The 16,952-nt window shown below is 49.2% G+C and overlaps 1 protein-coding gene across 9 annotated transcripts in view; it reads left to right on the forward strand.

The window, feature by feature from the left end:
- The window catches only part of NF1 (neurofibromin 1), a 3,279,657-nt gene that overhangs the window by 1,824,410 nt on the left and 1,438,295 nt on the right, over positions 1 to 16,952 (forward strand). The gene's annotated exons all lie outside the window — the stretch shown is intronic.

The following is a 16,952-nucleotide window of genomic DNA, read 5'->3' on the forward strand; positions in this document are numbered from 1 at the left end:
GGTATCCATACATTTACTGATACCCATAACCAATTATGCACAGTGCTTTTACATAAGAGGAGACCTTTTGCAGTAGGTTTCTTATACAGTTCAGAAGATGGAGGAAAATTCAGAGGACCGATAAACCCAAATGAGGACCCATGACCTGTACAAGCTTCAGGACTGTGTGACTCAGAAACAAGTCTCAGATCATCACAGGTGTTAGTAAAAGGGAACAGGTGTCATTGGTGCTATGCGGCGCTCCACTGCTCTGCTCCACTGCTCTGCTGACTACCAGCAGAAGAAGGTAAGAATGTAATCTCCTTACTTCACCCGCGACCGAAACTTCCCCCTCCGATCCACCAATGAGCCTCATCTTTCACACTTCAGCGCCTCCAACGGCCCTTCTACCGAGCCCCCCTCTTCATGCCTTGCACTGTTCTCTACTACAGCCACGCATCTACAAAGTTTGGTCTCGTCCTCTGGCCCAATCTCCTTACCGAGCGTTCCCACCTGCCGCTGATCAAACTGCCGCTGAGCTACATCCTCACTGTACAGTCGTTCACGCCACCTGCAAAGTGAACCGTTATCCGCCACTAACTTCCTTCCACTGCTGTGTGAACAACCGACATCTAATGCATTGATATCTGTACCTCGTCCATGCTTCACACTGTGTTTTGCACCCTCTAGCGCAATTTCGGATAATCACTGCGATTCATGCTTTATTTAAATATCACTAGTTCACCTGTTTGATGCTGCAATATTATGTTAACCGCGAGTGATTGCCTGTAACCGCACACCTATTTCAGAAGGCACTGCCTACGATCACCCTTACCCATGTCCTACGCTTACAAGCCTGTGCAGCTCCTTGTAATTGGAAGGAAACGTACGTTTTGTACAGTTTAGCCCTTCTTATCCTGTATATATGTATAATGTAGCTCTCCACATCAAGTGGTGAGTCTTTCCAGTAAGTAATATTACCCCTATGTTGTCTTGCATGCATGTCCGAAGTAGCTCTCCCCGCCCTCCCCGTTGTAGGCATGTGCCTGTGTGCTGCCCAACTGATTTTCTTTACTGCATATTTGTGTCGCAGCCGCCCTGCAACATTAGGTTAGGCTCCATGAATGTGCCCATTTTATTAATTGCATTTGTTGATACGCCCAAACCCGGAGGTATGACGCCATAGGTTACAGGATTAATGACGTTCTTGCTGGTTACAGAAAAGGAAGTACAAACTTAGTGCAAAGATCATGGCATTGTAGTAGAGATACACTAGGCTTGACCAAGTAAATACGTGAACAGTTGTAGAGTTACAGAGATATACAGCAGAGTAAGTTACAGCAGTCCTAAGGTTGTACGCTGGTCTAATACGGAGTGGTTAGAATTTATTGAACAACCATGTTTTTAGGAGTTTCTTAAATTGGGTGTGGGACGTCTCATTACTAATATTAGCAGGGAGAGAATTCCATAATCTGGGGGCTGCTGCAGTGAAACTGGATTCTCCGGTTTAGTATTCTTGAAGCGGGGGCCAAGTAAATGGGTGCTGGTGTTAGACCTAAGGAGCCTGGTAGATGCTTTTAGCATAAAACACTCATTCAGATAGGGGTGTTTTGGGTGATGCATTTGTGTGTGGTAGTGAGTGTTTTGTCGAGAATTCTATCTTGTATGGGTAGCCAGTGTACCTCTCTCCTAGATTGTGAAATATGGTCCATTTTTTATGCCTAGAGCTACTCTAAGAGCTTTGTTTTGCAATAATTGTAATTTGTCCAGATTTTTCTTGGTGGTACCTAACAGAAGTATATTGCAATAGTATAACTTAGACATAATGAGAGCTCTAGCAAGTGTGATGCAGTTCTGTGTAGAGAGAAATTGTGGGCTGAGGGAAATGAGTTTGGATGTGTACACTGTGGAGGAGGCGAGAGAGTTGATGTTTCAAAGGGATTGGTTCCTCCGACATATTCAACATTTATGGCAGGTAATCGCCACAGCTGTGCTGCTTTGGAATATTTTCGGCTCCTGCGTCGATGATGTTGATACGCCCCTTCGAGGACCTTCTTCGACGGCTGACGTCACTCGATTATATGTAGGACCACGACGCCTGTAGCCTCCGTTCTGTTTTTTCCGCGAACGTGTTTGCTTCGGAATCTCGGCACGCCTCGGTTCTTCTCCTGTTTGAATTGGTTCTTCGTTCTTGGTTTTTGTGAAAAATCATGTATTCATCTTCTACCCCGCGGTCGGGCTTCAAGAAGTGTCGGGACTGCGGTTCCAAGATGTCGCTTAAGGACCCGAACGACCACTGATGACTGTGACGATTGCCAGTCTTTGACTTCAAAGGCCTTGCGGGAGCGGAAGAAGTTATCTCTGTAGGTAGGGTTTCCAAACCCTGAAACTCGAAATCCGATGGGGTTTCGACCGACGATTCGAGGGGCGACTCTCTGCGTCGGCATAAGTCCAGGGGGTCTCGGCCCCGGAGTGTTTCCCGCCATTCCTCTGCCTCTTCTAGGCACTTGCAGAAGCGCCGTCAACTGTCGCCTTCCTCGTCCGAGTACTCCGCCAGACGGCGGGTAGCTTGTCCCAACAAGCATTATCTCGGGCGGAATGGGACGCATTTCACAAGGAGATGATGGCGATTTTTGAATCGCAGGGCTCCGTTCCTTCGAAAGAAGCCGGCAAGGAACGCGCTAGGGCCGCCGCTCGCACGTGTTTGGGCTAAGGCGGTCGGGCGATCATCGGGAGCCTTCGAGATCCCAATCGGACAAGGTCGATCGCTCTAGACATGCCCGTTTCAGGTCCCGGTCCTCGACGCCATTAAGACCATCGGAGCTTGGGAGGTCTTCTAAGAAGACGTTGACACCTTGGCGCCATGTCCGTCGAGGGACTCTCTCGAGGCTCCGCCTCCGAGGAAGTCATCGACCCCATCAGCGCCGAGGCCGTCGAAGGACACACTCGAGGCACCGCCCTCGAGGCCTGTGTCGAAACCGTCGACGCCGCGCTCGATGTTGACAACGATTCTGTCGAAGCCCTCAACGCCTTTTGTGGAGGCTTTACCAGAGGTACCACGTGCATCGATGAAAACTCTGAGGAAGGCCCTGAACAAGTCAGTGAGGCCTGTATTTGAAGTTTTTTCTGTGCCTTCATCCAGGGATTTATTCCAGCCTCTGGATTACATCTCTGAGGTGGATGAAGGGTCTGATGAAGGTTTGGTTCCTGATGAGGTTCCTGACAAACTCTTGTCTGGCCATAGCCAGTTGGAAGAACTGTGTCAGTCTTTGCACAACGCCAGTGGTCTGGACACCTCTCCGGAGGTTGAGTTCGGGAGGCCTGAGCCTGGCACGCACGCCGAGTCTTCATACCGGCGTCTCATGTCGAGGGTGACGGAGTACTTGGGGCGGTCTGCGCCACCAGTGGATTTTCTGCAGGATGACCTGACAGATATCCTTGACCAAGGTCCACCCACTGACCCGGTGCTGCCATTTCATATGGCTTTACAGAGAAGGGTGGCGGCGGCTTGGACTGCTCCGGAGAATCTCCCGGCAGTGAGCAAGTCGTTGCCGAAAAAATACTGTCCAGCCAGTAGCGACCCCTGCTACTTGACGATGCACCCCACTCAGAAGAGTTTGGTGGTGCAGTCGGCTAAGGCCCAGGCAAAGCAGGCGTCGTACCCTACCATCCCTCCTGATAGGGACGATAAACGTTTTGATGGCTAGGCGAAGAAAGTGTTTTCTTCAAGGGGTATGGTTTTACAGGCAGTCAACTCTGTGTGCCTTAGCACGTTTCACTCACAGTCTTTGGAATTGTGTGTCTTTGGCGGCTGAACATATTCCCGAAGGGGAGGAACGAGATTGTTTTCTTGCCCTCATTAGGGATGGCAAGGATGCCATGTGTGAATCCGTTCAGTCAGGTCTGGACATGGCAGACTGTGTCAGCCGGTCCATGGCGGCGAACACTGTGATGCGCACATTTGCGTGGTTGCGGAAGTCTGGGTTTGTTCCTGATGTACAAGCCCAGCATCTCAACATGCCCTTGGATGGTGTACATCTTTTTGGCAGCAAGGCTGATGAAAGCCTTGAGAGGTTGCAGACCTCCAAAGCTGCAGCGAAGTCATTGAGCGCTGCAGTCCGACAACCTCCTCCTTTTCGTCCTAGGGGACAGTAATGGAGGGGAGGTTCCTTTCGATACTACTAGTCTTTTGGTAGATCGAGGGGAGCGGCCAGTCAAAGGGGCCAACGTAGGAGTACCAGAGGTGGAAAACAAGGTACTTGAGGTGCCAAAGCTGCTCGGACAGTTGCCTCTTTGCCCTCAGGCACTGCCGCAGCCGCTTCAGCTCAGTCCTGAGGCCATGGCCCATGGTTCACCGGTTGGGGGAAGGCTGGCGCAGCATCTTGTAGAATGGTGTGCCATTACTTCAGATGTGTGGGTTCTGGAGATCATAACCCACGGCTACTGTCTTCCTTTCCGGCAGAGGCCTCACGACAATCCTCCAGGGAATCTCTTTGAAGAGTCCGATCCGCTCCTTGCGCAGGAAATCAAATCCCTGCTGGAGAAAGGCGCCATGGAACTGGTGCCTGTAGCGGAACAAGGGATGGCATTCCCCATATTTTTTGATCCCGAAAAAAGACGGGGGATTGAGACACATCATGGACTTGCGTGGTTTGAACAAGCTCCTCATGAAGGACAAGTTCCAGATGGTTACTCTTTCTCAAGTCCTCCAGGCCCTTCATCTTCAGGACTGATTGGTGTCTCTCGACCTCAAGGACGCTTACTTTCATGTGCCGATTCATCGCAAGCACAAGAAGTACCTGAGGTTCGCGGTTGGCGACTCGCATTTTCAGTTTCGGGTCCTGCCGTTCGCATTGACCTCCGCCCCGGGTGTCTTCACCAAGCTCATGGTGGTGGTGGCAGCGTATTTCGGGAAAGGGGGGATTCACGTCTACCCCTGCTTGGACGATTGGTTGATCAGGGCGCGCTCTTCCAAGCAAGTCCTGGATCATCTGTCAGTTACCTGCCACTCCCTTCACAAGCTGGGCTTCTCCCTCAACTTCAAGAAGTACCACTTGACACCTACCCAGCGGCTCCAGTACATTGGAGCAGTGCTCGACACAACTCTGGGGCAGTGTTCGCCTCCCCAGGTGAGGGCTCATCACATTCTGCAGATGGTGGACAAGTTTCAACGTGCCTAGAGTCTCCCGGTGTTCAAGTTCATGAGGTTTCTCGGCCTCATGGCATCCTTCATTCTTCTGGTGCCAGAGGCCAGGCTGCGGATGAGATCTTTGCAGTGGGCTCTCAAGATGCAGTGGTCGCAGGCCTCCGGCAGGATGTCGGATCCAGTTCAGGTGCCGCCCTTGGTCGCCCAGAATCTTCTGTGGTGGGCCGTCGAAGGCAATCTGATGAAAGGGGCTCCATTTTGGCTTACCTGGCCGGAGGTGACGATGGTGATGGATGCATCCCTCACAGGATGGGGAGCTCATGCCAACGAATTGACGGTCAGCGGTCGTTGGTCTCAGTTGGAGTCCAGACTCCATATCACTATGTTGGAGCTGAGGGCCGTCAGGCTAGCCCTGAAGTCTTTTCTTCCAGCTGTGCGGGGAAAGAATGTCCTGATTCTGACGCAGAGTACAGTGGCCATGAACTACCTCAATAAAAAGGGGAGGCAGGGTCTCTCCCTCTGTGCAGAGAGGCGATGCAGCTCTGGTTCTGGGCCATCCAGCAGGAAATTTCGATCTCGGCAGTTCATCTGTCCGGAGATGAAAACGTGGCGGCGGATGCTCTGAGCAGGCATAGCACGGTCTCTCACGAGTGGGACCTGGGTCAAGAGATTCTCCTGGAAATCTTCGCCCTTTGGGGGACCCCACAAGTGGATCTCTTCGCCACCAGTGTCAATCGGAAGTGCGAAAGATTCTGCTTGCGGGAATTACCTCCACGAGGAGCCTTAGGGGACGCGTTCGTAGTGGAGTGGTCCTTCCCACTGCTGTATGCGTTTCCTCCAGTCCCCGTCATTCCGCAAGTGCTGCGGAGGTTACAGAGGTTCGGTTACCAAATGATCCTCATTGCTCCGGCATGGGCCAGGAGTACGTGGTACCTGGACCTTTGCGACTTGTCCATCTGCCCTCCACGCCATCTTCCCTACCGAGACAATCTGCTCTCACGGGAGGGGGGTCAGGTTCTCCATCCAAAGGTCAAGTCCCTCAATCTTCATGCTTGGCTTCTGAAAGGTTGAGGTATAAGGATTGAGACCTCCCTGAAGACGTGATGGAGGTGTTGCTTTCGGCCAGAAGGCCCGCAACAAAGTCCCTGTACCGTTGCTTTTGGAGAAAGTTCTGCGACTGGTACAGGGTTAAGAATGTGAATCCTTTTCATGTGCCATTCCTGTGGTTCTGTCTTTTTTGCTTTCATTAGCCCACAAGGGCCTGAAAGTGGGTATCATTAAAGATTACCTGGCGGCGCTGTCCATATTTAAGCGCTCGTCTGAGGAGTGTTCTTATTTTAAGATTCCTTTGATTTCTCAGTTTTTGAAAGGGCTCACTAATGTGTTCCCACTGTCACCTTTCCAGTTGCCTGGTTGGGATCTGAACATGCTTCTAAAATTCCTAATGGGAGCTCCGTTTGAGCCTTTACATTCTTGTCCTTTGAGACGGTTGACCTTTAAAACTGTATTTTTAGTTGTGGTTACTTCCGCTCGCAGAGTGAGTGAGTTGCAGGCACTATCCGCCAAGCCACCTTTCACAGTGTTCCATAAGGACAGGGGTTGTCCTTTGGGTTTGTCCTTCTTTTCTTCCGAAGGTTGTGTCGGAATTTCATTTGAGCCAGAAAGTCATTCTTCAGGTGTTCTATCCTCCTCCGCATCCTGGTAAGGAAGAGAGGCTCCATAGGTTGTATCCTAGGAGAGCTTTAAGTTTCTACATCTCACGTATGTCCCGGGTCAGAGTGGACGATCAGCTCTTTGTAGGTTACGCTGGAAGGCGTTTTCGACAAGCTGTTACTAAGCAGACTTTGTCTAGATGGATTATCTTGACAATCTCTGAATGTTACCGTTTGTCGGGTAAGGACCCTCCGGTAGGCTTACGGGCCCATTCTACTAGGGGTGTGGCTGCCTCTACTGCTCTGCAGAGGGATGTTCTCATTCGTAACATTTGTGAAGCGGCCACATGGGCCTCTGACCATACTTTTGTCAAACACTACTCCCTGGATTCTATCCATGGGCAAGAGTTTGCCTTTGGTAAGGCAGTCCTCTATTCTGCAATTTGATTGGGCATTCTAAAATTCTAAATTCTTTTCCCATCTCCATATGTTGGTACTGCTTTGGGAGTCTGTCATAGATGTGGAATACGTCTGAGGAACCAATCCCCTCGAAGAACAAGTTACTTTCTTACCTGGTAACTTTCTTTTGATGGGATGTTCCGATGACGTATTCCACATCGAACCCTCCCAGCCTGCCCCTCTACAGAATTTCTTATGCGATTGCAGCTTTTGTTTCTGCAAGGCTTTCTGTGGTAATACTGGCAGAAGATTGGTGCCACACGTTCTGGGGAAAAAAACTACAACTGAGGCTACGGGCGTCGTGCGTCCTACATATAACATCAGGTGACATCAGCTGTCGAAGGAGGTCCTCGAAGGGGCGTTTCGACGCAGGACGCAGATGCCCAAAATTTTCCGAAGCCGCACAGCTGTGGTGATTACCTGTCATAGACGTGGAATACGTCGTCTGAACATCCCATCGAAAGAACGTTACCAGGTAAGAAAGTAACTTGTTCTTTTGCTCATTGTGAGGCTACAGTCTAGGTGAACCCCTAAGGTTTTTACTTGGTTGGAGACGCGGATGGGAGTGCCATCTATGGCCATGGAGGTGTAATCCTGATGCAATTTTTTCAGTTGGGCTGGGCATCCAACAATAAGAATCTCTGTCATTTCGCCGTTCAGGCAGAGACTATTTGTTGCCATCCAGTTCTGGATGAGGGAGTAGATTTTATTTATGGCAATGGTGTCTTGAGCTTGATTGCCAGTGATTGGAATGAATATCTGCGGATCATCTGATTCACTTTATTGCGTCTTTGTGCCACAGCCGCCCTGCAACATGGGGTTCAGCTCCCTGAATGTGCTCATTTGATTCTTTACTGCATCTTTGTGCCGCAGCTATACTACAAGATGGGCTCAGGTTCCCTGAATGTGCCTATCTGATTGACTCTATTGCATCTTTGTGCCGCAGCTGCCCTGCAACATGGGGTTAGTCTCCACGCTTGTGCACACTTGAACTCCTTTTGCACTGTTGCCTGTGATGTAATTGCCTTCCGTACTACCCTCTATGATGTAATTACTCCCTGTGCTTTCTGTCCTGTAACCATAAGCACTATAACCAATCTCTTTAAGCATAAGCGCCTAGATAACTCCGGGTTTGATGCGCTATATAAGTAAATAAATAATTTGAGAAATCAGTGTTGATATCAAAAGGAGGGTGTGCACAGATAAAGTAGTCAGATATTTTCTGGATACAGGTGTACTGGCAGGTTGCATGTAGACTGCTGCTATTGCTTTCAATCCATGGGTGAACACCCTTGTCTTTGGGCTTATGACAGGTCGTGTTAAAAGCACCTACAATCAGTACTGGAACAGGGTGGTGAAATATCATGTCATTTTCTGTATGAGAAGTTCTTCAATCAAAGCTCATGCACGCAACAAAGTTCAGATGCAATTTCTGAGCCAACACCAGTTCCTAACAGTGCTTCAGTGATTTGGCTTGTGGCATAAATCCCTACAAGCATGTAGAATAACCATGCTATCCATAGGCAGAGGTAGTCATTTCAATGTACATGTGACTGAATCGGGGGACTTGTTGTGATCTTGCATCATAGGAAGTTGTGCGTATGCACCAAGACGAGACTTCAAATAACCAGCAGTAACACACCTCTGACAATGCTGTACAAAAGAATGTAGATGTAGGGTGAGCACATGTTTCTGTAGCTGCCTCTTCCATTCACGCACTGTCATTTCATTGACAAAACTAATGCAAGCCTTAGATGTGTGTTGTCTGCAACTAATGTTTTGTCCAAATCACAAAATGCAAGCAAAGTACCTCTGTGGTGAGAGCAGAGGTTGTGCCTATGTGAGACTATTGTCTCCACGCCACAAGCAGCAGGGTTGTGCTGGTATCAAACTTCTTCAGCAGTATGTGAACTTGTTGGGGAGGAGGCAGGAGCATCAGCTTAAGTTGGAGTCTTAGCTCATGCTGGGAGCTGGAAAATATATACTAGTTTACGAAGGTGAGACCGTTGCTGCTGCAAGTGCTGATGATGGGATTGGTTCTGTTGGAGCACTGACTTCTGGTGCACACATGTGTAGAGCCAGTCCTTCAGCCTGATTGAATGGCAGGGTCCATCAAGAACTTTGGACAAAGCATCCTTTACCAGAAAGTATTTAGATCGGACAGCCTTCACTAGCTACTTAAAATAGGTTGCTCTGTAATTGTTATGTGGTGACCATACATGCGTTTGATTGGCATGATTGTAAATCTGAAGCAGACCAACAGCAACGCTTCTGGGCACTTGAGGTCAGTGCCCTGACAAATCTTTGACCGTCTTGTTTTGTTATCGCCTTTTTCAGTTGTAGGTACTGGGTGATATTTAGAACCTTGCTGATTTCTCCAATAGCCTGGCCACTAACAGTGTCTGTTGTGGTCTGTAACCTTTTCACCACTTTGATATTTGCTTTTCTACAGAACTGGGCTTCTACCCCCTCCTCCCCCTCTAGGCCCCCTCCCCACCCCCATGTACATGGAAATTCCAAAATGGCCTTCTGGTGGCAAAATGGCTGAATGTGTGGAAGGCACAGTCTTGACAGCCTGGCCAATATTATATACTATGAAAATGGGCAGGGGCTAGAATAATGGCGAGGTACATTGGGAAGGAAAGGAGAGAACTAGTTGCGGTTAATAATGGCAACTATACGCCTCTTGCCTGCGAGAGCTATGGATCGTTAGTTGGAGCTATGAAGAGGGTAACAATGATCTATGTGCTACCGGGCAGCCATCAGGACTATGCCCCTAAGGTATCACTGCCCTAACTTAGAATTTCTGCAAGACCAGTGAGCCTTCTCTTGTTCGGGAGATAAATCCTGCAAAACTGGCAGACTAGAGAGGGTGCAGATCAGGCGCTTGTTTGCTGAGACCCAAATCAGGTCATTAGGAGCCAAAGTGCCTTGGTGGACCACTGTTTTGGCTGCTTAATCTGCCAGTGTGTTCCTGGTGCAACAACAGAGACAGCCCATTCATGCATTCTACATTAAATAATTGCAAGGGCAGAAGGTAGCAACAAGGCATCTAATAAAGCAGCTCTTTAGGGTCTGTTTCATAAAGATGTGCCAGCCGAGGTTAGGATGCCCTCTATTCCAACAGTACACTAAGGTCAGGAGTAACACCATGATTATGTAGCGGTAATCATCTTTTGCTATAATGCAATCACGAGTGGTCAGTTTGACAGTGTGAGAGTCATTGGGCAAGCGATAAGCTTCTAACACTAAATACTGTGTACAAACAGAATACCTTGCTGTAAATTGTGCCCAGCGATCCCTTACACAAGTACCATCAACAAAGGATCATTTCAGGGTACTGTAGCAGTACATTTCCAAATTTAACATGGGAGTTGAGGTTGTCCGTTACAATTGGACATTCATGCAGTTCACCAACAAAGAGTAGGAAGCAAGGTTCAGAATACAACATCGAGCTATAGCCACTTTAGCAGCAGAAAATCAGCTTTGAAGGCATCATGAAGCAAGACACAGGTAACAGATTCAAATGTGTACTGAAAGTAGATTTATTTAAATTAGAAGGCAGTGTGGAGTAAGGCCTAACATGCCCTATGCTAAGGTAGTATTTTCCTACCTATGGAAAACTAAGGATAGTCTGTGTCAGGATGGCCAACCTAAGTGTCCGTGTCCAAAACCTATACTTGCCCTCACAACTAAAAGTATACAATGTGCAGGGATGTCCACCTTAAAAGAATAGTGTGGAAAAGAAAGTTCTGAGCTTCTTCAGCTCTTGGCTCAGGATCAGCTTCCCCTTTCCCAAGTTCAAAATAGTTCTCAAAATGCTGGTATTCCCTTCCCCAAGAGTTCAAACCTTCTTGCTTCCAAAATTCAACAGTGCTGCTTCTTAACTTCAGTTTTTCAGACAAAGGTATAGCAACACATAGGCTTGACTTCAAATATACTTTAATTGGCTTTTTCTACTTAGTCTACTCGGTTTAGGCGCAGTTGTCGGTCCACACATTACAGATCACGCATCCGAAACCCTTTCTTACTGCTTTCATCAACACTTAGCCACTGGCTCCATCTGACAATGATGCTTATTTGATTCCTCAGTGTCTCATATTCCAGACACTGTCTCGTGGCTAATTTAGCCACCATGCACCTTATTATCCTGGTTTGTCGTTATCTGGCTCTTCTCTCGTTCTCTCGTTCTCTCTCTCTCTCTCGTTCTCTCATTCTCTCTTTCTCTTTGCTGTGCCAATGTTAAATTTCCATCTTCGTACCTCGTTAGTACTCTCTTGACTGCTTTTTTTTCACACACTACTTTGCTTTTGCTCCCTTCATGAGCATTCAACTGACTTTGTGAGGTATTCAGAAGTGTTTGCAAGTAACCCAGCGAGACCTTCTCAGTGGAAGAAAATGTTTCCTTTTGTTAAATTAGGGCTGTACATTTAGGAGTAGGATTGCAGTGTAGCATCAGGAAAATGTTTTTGGCTTTTATGCAATGACAATCTCTTTTTAATAAACTGTTAATCTGATTGGATATTTTTATGTTCTATATATTCCTGTGTCGTCTTATTAATTGTGATAATTTCATGTTGTTTTATGGATATTTTGTATCCAAATAAACGTATTACTGAGTAGGATTTGTGAACTCTTCTGTTGGACATTTCTAAATGTGTGTTGTGGTTTGGGATAGCCTGCAGGCTAAGGACACGTTAAAAATACAATTTGGAAACTTTTCAGTTGGCCACTTTGTTGAACATTGTTTTGTAGATTAGGATGTCCCTGGAGGGACAAGGACTCTTCAGACTAGGTTAAGGATTTCCTTATTTGAACAAGTATCATTGAAGGTGTGGAACACCTGGAGAAAACCCCACTTTTGTGCTGACCCGTCCCTTATGCTGTTTGCTAAATGATCATTTGTATTATTTAGAGTCACTTCTCTAGTTCTTATAGATGTTTTGGCCACTTTTTGCTTGTGTTTTTCATCTTGACCTGACGTTTTACAATGAAGTGAAGCCTTCAGCTTCACTCCACTGGGCTTTTGCTTACATGCTATGGGGAAAGTGACTAGTCCTTCAGGCTGTCGGTACTGGGAAACTCTTTCCCTTAGTCTTTTGACTGTTACTTTTTTTTGTATTTTTTTATCATTGCACAGTGCATCTTACAGTGCAGTGCAATGGGGTTTCTTTTCTATGACGCTAGACGACACTCAAAGGGATTTTTTGGTTACCCAAAATGTGCTAACGGACAAACTGGTGGCAGCAGTTACTTTTTGCTACTTTTTATTGTACTTTTTGTTAGCCTCACCGCGTTGGGCTACTAACTGTGCCTAGTGTCCAAACATGACCATGCCACAAGGTTTTTCGTTTGTTCCTTGGTCATCTTACCTTTCAGCCTTCTTTCTGACCTTCCAGGTCAGGAATTTCCTTTTATGGTCATGCAATTGCCCGGGAAAGCATTGCTTTTCATGGACTAGTGCCTGCCATGTGTGTTGGGTCCCAGGAAGTGGGTTGGGATGGTCTGGTCCCAACCCACATACTGGTGCCAGTATGCCTGGGTGTGCATGCATGAGTCAGACCCACAGTGGTCCCTGATTGTACCACTGCTGGTGTGCATGTGTGAGGCAGATATTTCCATTAGAGCGCCGAGTCTGATCACTCGCCTGAATTTCGGATAAGAAGTGGAGCCCTGTAGATCCGTGGACCGATCCCGAAGAGGCCTGATGACCAAACCATGTTGCAGTTCCAGTGGAGCCCTATATGGCTAGTGATCTCAGAAGACCATTGTTGGTGCTTCGACCCTCTGGATCGGTGGTAACAACCAGTCTCTCTGTGGCGAACTCCAATTTGGGCTACCGCGGTAGAAGCGTTGCCATTCTGTGTGGTGACTTGGAACTTCAGGGGTTTTCAGCATGTCCTGCAAGTAGCCTTCCTGTGAAACGTTGGCGTCCCAACATCAACTGGTCCTGAGATAGAAGGCTTTCTTCGACCGTTACATCAGAAACGCCTGCTGTCGCTGTGCATCAGTGATTATCGCAGGAGCCGGTCTTCCCGCATCTGGTTGATTGTTCTCAAGGGTCCTGCATCGGTGCCTGCTGCATTATTCCACTGGAAAGGGTTGCATTCTGCTCATGGAGCCGACCGGTACTTATCTTTCACCCGCAGCTCCTGGGCATCTGAGACCGGAACCAACCATCCTTCGATCGGCCAAGTCTGAGGAAAAATCAGAGTATGGGTATTAAGTAGCAATGATACTTACTGGTGCCACTATCTCCACCCTTTGAAAGTTTGTGAAGAACTTTGAATTGTTGAATAACTTTCGCCTTTGCCAACACGTGTTGCAAAAGCCCTACAGTAGGTAACGGAGACAAGGTATTATTAGACGGTAACTGAGCAGGGTATTGGTATAAGGTAACTGATTATAGGTAACAAAAGCAGCCTTGAAAACTGGAAGCACATGAACTATACAAGGCAAGACTGGAAAACCGGACTAGAACTAAGAGAAAGGGCAGAAACGGAAGGAAGATAAGCGGAGATTGACTAATGGGGTAAAGTTTCAGAGTAAATACACCGGGAAGCAAGGAAAGGATGGAGCGGGGAAGGAGCTGAATGGAAACAGAGTAAGTAACAGAGTCTGAAAGCTGCACGGGCACTGGTACAGGGGCTGGGTGCTGCCGGTAATTGTGACAAACTGAAGTTGATTGCTGCAGAGCCACAGCACAAAGGTAAGAAGAAAATACATTAGCCGCATGAAGAGAGTGCAGGACTGAGCCTGCAAGGCAACGATTTAAGAATTGGAGGAAAACAGCAGAGGAGCAGGCAAAGCACAAGGCGCAATAGTCAGCAAAGCAAAAAGATTCCAAATGGGTTGCACCTGCACAAGTTTCAGAATGCAAGTACAGAGAACTTGGGGGCGTGGCTTATAAGCAGTGCTAGCAAGAAGGAAAGCCTGTTGGTGAAAGTGCCCCATACAAATTAATGAGTCTGGGCCAACATGTGGTTATGGGGTAAAGCAAGGCAAGTCCTAATACTCTTACGTCTAGTCCCCTTTCCTCCATACTGCATGGGCGTCCCTTCCTAAGTACGCGAGACAACCTTTTTCACCAGAAAAAACCTTCTTCGCCTGTAAATTTAGAGACGCGTGGGGGTGTGGCCCTGGGAGCATGCGCTGCCCTGACTCTGCCCTCCAGTGTCATATCCCAGTCGCCTTTTCCGCATCGACGGGAAAGGGCCAATTTCACCAGCGCTCCTGGGTTTGGCTTCGGCCATGTAATGCCACACGCTCTTCCCCGGATACTTTCTTCTATCCTTTTGTCTTCTTTTTGTCAATCAGGTACTCGGTCCTCTGGCGCCATGCTCCTCCCCGGCGCATGTCAACTTCAGCGGGTTTCAGCATGTGTCCAGTCTGCGACGGGCTCTTCCCTACACCAGATCCCCATGCTCTTTGCCTCTGCTGCCTTGGCCCGGACCTCGGATGGGAAGGTTTTACCGTGTGTGATGCACTCTCCTCACATGCCCTGAAGAATAGACTGGGTAGCTGGAGGGAGCTTTTCGAGAGGTCGCCTCCAGAGGACCTGAAGGACTTCATCGATCAAGGCCCAAGGTAGGGCCGCTCTTTTCCAACGCACCCCGCAAGGGCGACACCTTTCCCAACAAATGCCTGAGCGAGAGGAACCACTTAGGTTCTCATACCAGCATGAGTACCAATGCTAATTCAGCTACCGGCCGCCAGTCCGAGGGGTCCATAGATTCTCCCGAAGACAGTGCTCAGGGACCAGAAGGTTCTTTTACCGGGTGTACACCTTTTTACCAGCATTATGGCAGAGGGGGCGCCTACAAGGAGCACTACCGGCGACTTCACTGAGGGCGACACGCCTACCAGGCCTCGGCAGTGGTGCAGGGCAGGTCTCATGCTCCATCGCCAAGAGTCCTGGAGGAGGCTGGGCCCAGTGAGCTAAGCACCACGACTTTGGAATGTGGCATGCAGCTTGACAAGAAGGCCGATGTGACAAACAGGATGGCTGCTCTTCTGATACCTCCCTGAGGGACAGTGCAGGTGGGTGAATGAGTTACAAGGTGGGACTGGGGTCAACCAGGTACGTGGCCTACAGTTTATCCATCAGCAGCATATGGCTGGTTCCCTCAGCAAACGAGGCAGAATACGCACCAGCCCCAGTAGCCGCCCGCGACTCACCTGCCACCCCACCTACCTGTGAGGACAGGTTCTTTGTCAAGTTACTCACCCTCATGAGATCTCAGATGGGGCCATCCTCAGGGATGCCATCAGGGACAATGCTCCCTCCGGCCCCTCTGCCCGTGCCCATAGTCATTCCTCCTATGCCTCCACCGCCGCAGGCTCCTTCGATTCTGGCTCCCCTGCCTCCCACAGTTCAGATGGTTCCGTACCAGCCTCCTGTCTCCCCACCCCAGCCCTCGGCGCCCAGCACTCCTCCTCCTGCGCCAGACCAGCCGGACGCCCAGGTGGACACAGACCAGGAAGAAGACCCTGACACACCATCATTAGCCAAGTCCTTCCACGAACGACTTCCAGGTCTGGCTGAGTACCTGGGCCTTCCTCAGCCTGAAGTCGAGCAACCAAAGGCCGGTGTGCTTGCTGAGGTCCTCACTCTACGCCCCTCAGCTAGGACGGGGATCCTGATGCAAAAGGATGTTGTTGCCCTGGCCAAAAAGGGGTGGTTTAACACCCACCCGGTCCAGCCGGTCAATCGACACCTGGATTCCAAGTACAGGCAAATGGAGGGGGATACACTCTTGCTGTCAGCCCACCCTCAACCACGCTCTTGTGTGATTGCTGTGGCGTCACTCTACTCAAAGCCTTAGACGTCCTTGGCGCTGCTAGGCAAAGAGGAGAAGATCTTGGACGCGTATGGGAAGAAGCTTTATTCCAACTGGTCGCTGCATCTTCGTCAGGCCAACGCGGATGCCATGCTGGCAGCCGTTAACCAGAGGCTTTGGCGGGAAATGCCCGACTTCCTTCCAGAACTTCCGGTGCAGACCCAGTCACGTTTCATGGCAGGACTAGCAGAGGCTAAAACGGTGGCTCAAGACATCATGGAGTCCACCGTGGCCCACATCGACACCTCTGGCCGGGCCATATGCATCACCACAGACATGAGGACGACAGCCTGGCCCCAGGTTACTAAATTAAATCTGGACATTCAGGAACGCATATTGGACTTTCGGTTCGAGGGTGGCGACCTCTTTCACTCCACCACCGACGAAGAGCTAGATAAAAAGAAAAACAGTTCGCAAACTGCAAAGTCTTTCCTGGGCCTCATCTAGGACACGTGCTCCGAGAGTGTTTTCCCCTCGGAGGACAAGATCACGGCCAGCAAGAGGGCCACAGCTCACTTCCTCACCCGATAGGTGACATCGTACTTGTGGTACCAACACTTATTGGGACTCATGGCAGCGGTCCTGCTGGCTGTCCCCCACACGAGACTCAGGATGAGATCACAGCTGCACTTACCAGCCTCATGGAATCAGGAGCGGGGCTCCCAAGCAGAGCTTGTCAGCAGTCCTCATTCTCTCCAATCGGACCTCACATGGAGGTCCAGGGACTGCAACCTGCGGAAGGGCAAGCCCTTCCGGCAGCTGACTCTGCAGGTCACCATCACTACGGACTCCTCTCTCGAGGGCTGAGGGTGCCACTCTGGACGGCCACAGCGTCCATGGAGTATGGACCCGGCAGAAGCAGGAGACTCATATCAA

This window comes from Ambystoma mexicanum, chromosome 9 (assembly GCF_040938575.1).
Source record: "Ambystoma mexicanum isolate Mex_15411 chromosome 9, UKY_AmexF1_1, whole genome shotgun sequence".
Taxonomy (NCBI): domain Eukaryota; kingdom Metazoa; phylum Chordata; class Amphibia; order Caudata; family Ambystomatidae; genus Ambystoma; species Ambystoma mexicanum.